This window comes from Pinus tabuliformis, chromosome 7, assembly GCF_031772625.1.
Source record: "Pinus tabuliformis cultivar Carrire ecotype Pingquan chromosome 7, CPIR1, whole genome shotgun sequence".
NCBI lineage: Eukaryota > Viridiplantae > Streptophyta > Pinopsida > Pinales > Pinaceae > Pinus > Pinus tabuliformis.
This window is the reverse complement of record NC_142293.1, coordinates 1,843,782,972-1,843,791,276: the sequence shown is the minus strand read 5'-3', so window position 1 is coordinate 1,843,791,276 and position 8,305 is coordinate 1,843,782,972.

The window sequence follows — 8,305 nt, the reverse complement described above, 5'->3', positions numbered from 1 at the left end:
TGGTCCACCATGTATGTGGATCAATTATCAGTCAATAACCTTACTCCTCAGGAGCCAACGTGCTTTCAAGGGTTGCAGTTTAATGCACATGCTACATAGGAGATAGGTGTTGCCACGGTGTTCAGCCATGGGATGTTCAGCTCACAACTTACTTTCTCTGCCAACGGGCCATGGTGCCTTGTAATGGTACATTGATGCTTGAAGGCCTCATTCAATCAAATCTGCAGGGAAATATGTAAGGAGGAGTGGAAGCAATCTGACTATCTGAGTTCGAGTCCTAAAATTGAAAAAATCTCGATTGTTTTAGGAATTCTCCAACATTTGTACCTCACTCTGCTACAGTGGGATCATATTAGAATATGTGAAAACAAATATCTAAACATTTTAATTCCTTTGAATAGTGAGAGTATCTAGCTTATCAATCTTCTTTGGCCCTGTTATGGCATAAAAAATATAAAATCTATTTTGGTTCATGGACCATCTTTAGCTTTTGATTGTGACCTATGTCATGTTATAGGGTATGTTTCCAAAATGGCATGTCCCTTTGTTGAAATTCCATTCCATATTAGTATTCTTCTGTCTTATCTTTAGCTTTAATCTTGTGACATCTAATTTATTGCTTTTTGACAGTCATGGTTACTCTTCAGTTTTTTTTGAACCCAAGAAAGAACACAGTAAAGTTTCTTATTCCTTTGAATAGTGATAGTAACTTTCTTGGAACTTTCTCAATAGTCACTGTAAGGGAGGAGGAATATAATTGCTTTTCACGCAAGTTCCTGGGTTGATGTGATAGCCTCCTTTCACAAAATTCCTTTGTGCAGTCCCATCATTGCTTTGAGTGGTCTCAAACATTTCCAAAAACCATTTTATACAATTGGTTTATAAAGGCTTTGCCTTTACAAAAATCTAGCAAACCTTCTTAGGCCTTTCGTCCCTCCACCATAGTCTGATCTGAGGTTCAGGTCTCTTTTAGGGCTTGACCCTTTTCGGACTGCAAGTTGGCCTTTTCAATTTTGTTTTAATCCCATCCACCTAGCTAAGCATTAAACTTCCTTTGTGCAGTGCCATCATTGCTCTGAGTGGTTTCAAACATTTCCAAAAACTATTTTATGCAAAAACTGTTTTATGACCCGGATGCGGGTGTTTTCAAAGAGCATTAATGGGATCACTTAGAAACGTCGGCGCAAGGACCAGCCAGGTGATGAATTGGGCCCGGATCCAGGCTCACTGCAGTCGAAATCTGAACAACATGCAGATGGAAATAAATGGCCCATCAGGCCGAGATATGGATAAAGTAGATATCAGAATGGCGCCTCCTGTTCCCATTGTTCGTCCCCCGATTCGTAGCTATTGTCCGCTGTAGGCAAAGCTCGCATGTAGCAGAACAACTACATGAAAACGTTGTTGGCACCTTAGTTGCATCGATTTTGGAAATGGCCACCATTTCTCCCACTCCATGCTTTGCCCTGTAAATCCTGCTCGGAGGCCCTGTTTCTGTAATCAATCCCCCTCCCCAACTGAATATCCCGTTGATCTGCTCTCAGTCCTCACCAGGATGGTAAGGCATCGAATGAGGAGTCGATATGGAGGTTCTCGGGGAGGCAGAGCGAGACCTCATACTGCGCAGAGCTCGGCTCCCCCTTCCCCTCCTCAGGACCAGGAAGATGAGCCTCAACCCAGACCTCAGCTTAGACACTATTCCTACGTGCGCAGTAGGCGGGGGCGTGGGATGGAGTCAAGGGATCCGCTCAGTGATTTTGGGCTCCATTCTGTTATTTCCCAGCAAAGTCCTGGCTCTGCCTCTCACACTACCCATTTCAGGCTCCATAGCCGTCTAAATAAACCTACTATCACTGCCAAGGTGACCGTTGTCTTCACTGAAGAAGAAATGCTGGACAATGATCAAGTGACAAGCTATAAGGAGCATTCTCAAGGGATGAGAGCCCAGGATATGAGAGGAGTCAGGAGAAAAATTCAAAGGATGATAGCCAGGGAATCAGGCATAGCAGAATGCATGGTGACAATGAGCATGTAGACGACTTTCAACGGGCGGGTGGCTGCTCTGCAGTCGTGGCTTTAACGGTGGGGTGTGCTGGCAGATCAAGAGGCACCCAGCAGATGGAGGGGCCTACAGGCGATGCTGAGAAGTGCGATGTGGAGAAAAAGTAAGACGATTGGGAACAGTATGTGTGTCCCGTGGTCGAGGAAACTCCGGAGGAGTAGCAAAACAACTGATGCCCTCTAGCAAATGCAGCCACCCATGAACCAAATCAGCCTCAGGCAGATCACGGTTTGGTCTAGTCGCTTGATATTTTTGCGTATGTTTAGCAGTTCAGTAGTTTTGATGGTTTGCTGTCATGTCCAGTGTTGCTGAGTTGCACCTTTTTTCTGTGTCACAAGGTCGTATTATGGTGTCTGTTGATGTCAGTTCAGGATTATATGGTAACTTTTTTGCAATTTCATGCTGGTTTCCCCAATCTGGGGCAGTATCAACTGTTTCGATGAAAGCTAGAAACAGAGTTTGAGGCGGGGCCTTGGTGTAATTATATTTTTGCCTTTTTTAATTGAATTAGTCCTACTTAGAAAAAAAAACTGTTTTATGCATCCTATTTACTTTTCCAGCTATTGTATGATTGTTGCTATGGTCTGAAATTAATTTCTACATTAATTAAATTCAATAATTGATTTGTTTGATTGAGATCATAAGGGAAAGAATCACTTAGGGCTAGAATTTTCTACAATTGGAACAATGCACAATGGGTTCATTATTGAACAATTAGAAGCTAAAATGCGAGAAATTTCACAATGGATTCATGATTGAAACCATTAACTTAAAACAAACATGTTATTTTTTAATCACCTTGTCAATTTCGAATAGTCACAACTATGGAGCAATTTTAAGGTAACCTTTCATGAGGTGAATGTTCAATTTGAAAGAAGTTTCAACTTAGAATAGGGTTGGTTATGCCGATATTAGTCAACAGTGTCAATTTTATAAATTGAGAAAGAGCCAAAGCGGACATGCTATTGCCAAATCTCCTTGCTCATGTAGAAAGGGAGTGGCATTACATGTGACAACTCCTTAGTTACCTCAAATATCATTTCTCAACTTTTACCTACATTGTATTCTTAATTAGTAGCATGTCGGATAACTTTTGAAGGAAAAAATCAATTATAATTGAATTGTGGAATGGTAATATTCAAACCTTCAAGTGAGCAGCTGCTTTCTTTTTGTCGATGAAGACACCTGTGGGTTCAACCACATACTCATTTGTTGACACAAATATAAGTTCCAGGCCTGTACAACATACTAAATACCAGGCGGGTAAGCTGTTCAGAGCTTTTAGATGTTCCAGAATGGTGCCAAAGGTGAAGTTATTTGGCTTAAAAACACTCTCCTCATTTCACCAAAAACATTTAGGGCCTCATGGGATTACCCAACGCAGGCCTTGACAATGGTGCCAAAGCTGAAGTTGTTTGGCTTAGAAACACTCTCCTCATTTGACCAAAAACATTTAGGGCCTCATGGCATTACCCATTCTGTGCATATCATCAAATTACGGAACCTGAAACAATTGCACAACATCTCTCCACCATTATGTACAACATCGTTTTCTCTGGAAACAACAATACTCATGCAAAACCCAAATTCCACAATACGAATTTTCCCACTACAAAACCCACAACATAGCTCTGGTGTTGCTACTGCCCAATGCCCTAAAAAATGTATACATTATCTGGCATTAACTGCATTTTGCAATTTAGTATTTAAACATTAGCCGATGATGATAGTAATTGTTGCTAAGCTTGAATAAATCTCTGTTTATAGTTATGACAAACTTTATCGGTTAGCTGGTTTAACCTTGTATGTCTAGCTAAGCCAACTTCAACTCAGTTTGGTGATTCTACAACTAGAGCTTAGTTGATATCAACTCCACTACACATTTTTACATCAACTCAACCAAAGCTAACATGAACTTGGCTCATTCAGTGGACTCAATCAACAAAGACTTTAAGTAACGGGAAACTCAATCATCATGGCTTATCTGATTGTTTCTAACATGTGTAGGTTTTTGAAATTGTTAATTTACGGTTTTAACTATGTTTCAAAAAGAATAATCATATAGAAGTTGTTGTAATAAGTATCTTTTTTATTATGTTTACGAGCTTAGATAACCACTCATTTAGAAACAAATTGAACATGCTTCTTTCCCTTTCTCCACACCCATTTAATTTAACAATGGACATAGAGCATGTATATTTATACCTGTGCATTGGAAATACCATTTTATACTTTAATGTTTATTATTTTGTTTTATTATTATTACTTGAATTTCTTCTTAACAAGTGGTTGTGTTTCTTTTCCTTTTAGTGAAAGTATGGGCTCCAATGTTGGCTCTCTTATTATGGAGTATAATTCATCTTTGAGAATTTTTCAATTATTAAATTAGGTTAGTCAATTGCTTAAACTATTAAATTTATTTCAAAAAGTTTTTGTTACTTTATAGGTTAGACACTGGCTTGAAATATTAAACTTATTTCAAAATGTTTTTGTTACTTTATAGATAAGGCGTAGATTTCTTGGCTCTGTGATGAAAATAATGAAGGGAAAATACATGTTAATCTGTTACTTGTGCTCTTTGATGGAAGTTTTGTAATGCATGACTGAAAAATACACGGTGAGAGAAAAATGCATATTATGCTAATTGAGGAATTTTTTTCGCTTGTCAAACTTACAGTATTGAATTTAACACACTAACACTTTACAACAATGAACTAACAATATTCATGATGAAAATAGCAATATGGAAGATTTATCTGCATAATTAAAAAGACAATATGGGAGATTCCAATCACGTTCCAAGGCATTTTTTAAAATGTGGATGTGACAAAAGGTTGTTGTGGAAGGTGCTGTTTGTATATGGGAAATTTCTTGATCATTGTGTATAATCCTAATGTTGATAGATATGTCTACTAACTGGTTTCAGTTAATGGGGCATTGATTTGAGCGTTCAATATATTTTTATTCTTTATCAAAGTATTCTTTTGTTGTATTTGCGTTCTTCAATTTATGCCTTACGGCGTTTCCTTTGCAACATCTGGTGCAAATGCTAGTTTAGTTCATATTTAAAATTGTGACGCCAGGGACATATAGATGTAGTTCTGGTGGTATGTCTCAAGATCTGGGTGAATGAAGCAGTTATTTATGGCACTTATTACACATTTCAACATTATGTGGAACATGTACCAATTCTAAATGCATGTTTTGCTGCCAGCTAGTTTTATTTCGATTGGATTCCCATCTATAAACAACCAATTGAAGCAGCCGTGAGAATATACAATACAATGTGAATGAAGGTCACTTAAATCACGAAAGGCCATAATCATGTCTGATATAGAGTTTAATTGCAAAATACGTTATATCTAATGACAAAGTACATGTCCTGCAAGATTCCCTAAAAGAACAAATTTTTGGGTGTGCAGTGGCATACTCCAAAAGTCGAAAGGAATGAAATCTGAACTCTTTAAATTTATAAATTTGATTAGCTATGTATAGCCAATATCTTTTCCACCCCTCAACATTCCCAAGGGACCAAATTGCTAACAGGGTATTTGGGGGCAACAGCTGCACGTTGCTTGGAATGTCAGAGGGGAAATTTTACTTCAGGATAATGAATGAATTAAACTTTTACACATACAGTTTGAGTTCTCGTCATCACGGGCAACGAAGGCTAACAAAGTGAGACAATGAAATGCATCACATGTCATATCATGTTTTCTTTTTCATTTTTTTTTTTCAAGTAATTTGAACTTAAGCAGCTTTGCAAACTTCACCACTTTGAGGCATGTGTGTTCCTAATTCAAAATGATTTACCATCGATCTGAAGCAATAATGGTGATTTCACTTATAAAAGTGAGGATAAATATTGGCAGCTTGCTCCTTTGTTTAACTAATTTTAACTTAACAAGCTTTTCAAACTTCACTACTTTGAGGCATGGGTGCTCATAACTCAGAATGATATATTGATCCATCTGAAGCAACGACGGTGATTTCACTTGTAAAAGTGAGGATAAATTTTGGTTGTTTAATTCAAGTGAAAGACAACTGAAGATGATTATAATGTTTGCCCATAATCAATCATAGTGGAAAACTCCAAGGTCCTTATTGTAATGGGGAAAGGGTACTAGGAAGCGTTACGAAGGTTCTTGTAAGGGGAAAAATGGCGGTATCAATTATTTAGCCATGTTAGGAAACATTAAGAAGGTTCTTGCAAGGGGAAAAATGGTGGTATCGAGTATTTAGCCATGTTTGTATTAATATATTCTTTTGAAAAACAAGTAGTTCTTTCTATATAACTTCTATGTCACTGAGTTTGATAACTTGTTCATAAGGGATTTTCAGTACATTTGAACTATAGCTTTCCATACAACGTTGACTGTCGCTTACGTTTTTATGTCTCTTTGAGATTCTTACGGTACTTGTAAAAATTAGGGTTCAATGACTATTATAATCTAAGTTGCATGATACGTGCAAACATGTATGCGTTTTTTAAATGAAAACACTATGTAAATGTGACATTCAAAAAATTTGGATATATATGTGTGTGGAGGTATCACAGATTTTTTTTGTTCCCTGATTTGGATCTACTTGACTACTAAGATTTTAGCTTTACAATTTGGACCCGGAATAACCAGATCTGGTTTCGTAGTCTACAATGTATGATTCTTAAGTATTGGATTCATATTCAAATTTCATATATATATAAAATCAATGATTTTGGATCTACTTGACTATTAAGATTTTAGCTTTACAGCTTGGGACTCGGAAGGCCATAACATAGGAATCCAATTATCAATATCACCAACATCGAGGTACATAAAGTTCTTGGTGCTTTTGATTCATTGTGAATCTCATACCCTCATACATGATAGAATTTAATGAAAATGCTACAATCTTATCAATCTTGAAATCTATAGAGTTTGTTGAATTTTGAATGGGATATGAAATTCTACTTTCTCCATATGAAGTCTGATAAGGTTGGAATCACTCTCAAACATCCCAAAACAATTAATGGTACTGTTAAGTTGACATTCCATTATCTTTCCTTTTACCATTAATAGTAATGTAAAAATTCAAGTAAAAGGAAAGATAAAAGAAATGACAACTTAACATCACCATTAATTGCCAACATTTGGTGCAAATTGAAAATGAAGCCCTCATTTAAAAATATTTTTATGGTCGTAGAGGCTTCTATAAGTCTCATTAATTCATAAGTAACATCCAATTAGTCATTAAAACCAAAAGTGTGGGTCCCAACAATCAAATTAAGTCAATTTGTTTTTTTTGAAAACATGGTATATGGGTGCTAAAATGTGTTTTACTTTGTATGAATGCATTTCCCATACATGAAACATGTTTCATATGAATTGAAATGTGTTTTCCATACATGAAACATGTTTCATATGAATTGAAATGTGTTTTCCATACATGAAACATGTTTCATATGAATTGAAATGTATTTCAATTGCGTTTTAGTTGTGTTTCAATATTTTGATATGGAAACGCAACTAGTATGGTGCGAGGCAGTGAGTGGCATGTTTCTTGCAACATAGATTATATTTGTATTTCAACCTTTAATTTCATGTAGACATCGTGTCTAATGGAACTTTTATATAGATTCTCTAACACTTTTAATGGTTACAAACAAAATTTCTGGCAAGAATTTCGTTATGATTTGAATATCTAAAAACACTTCGAGCTTATTGAACAATTATAGTTATCTATTGCCTACGATGTCTATTAATTTTGTGAGAGGACAAGAGGTTTTTGATGTAATAGCAAAAGTCCTCGGTCTCTAACAATAAAGTCCTTTGTTCTCGATCAAAACTGACATTGTTGTTGATCGCTGACTTGGTAACTTAAGGAAACCTTTTTGACACTACAGTTAATCCATTGTTTTATTATATACACACCAAACTTAAACATAAACATATATGTATATACCAAGTTACATGACACCTAAACTTTGATACTTCTTCATCATTCCTTAATTCTAAACTAAAACAAGAAAATAAAGAATTTAACACACACACAAACACACATATATATGCCTTAGTGTAAGAGTGATAAAGAGCATATATCACTGTCATAGGTCGGAAAAGAGAGGTAGATTGGGGCAAAGAGAGTTTAATAAACAAAAAGAGTGCCAATTTAGTAACTCATCAAGCAACTACTTGTAGTATGCTCTTCGCTACATATGGCACAGATTTCAATTTGATCCAATGGCCATTCCTTCAATGGATG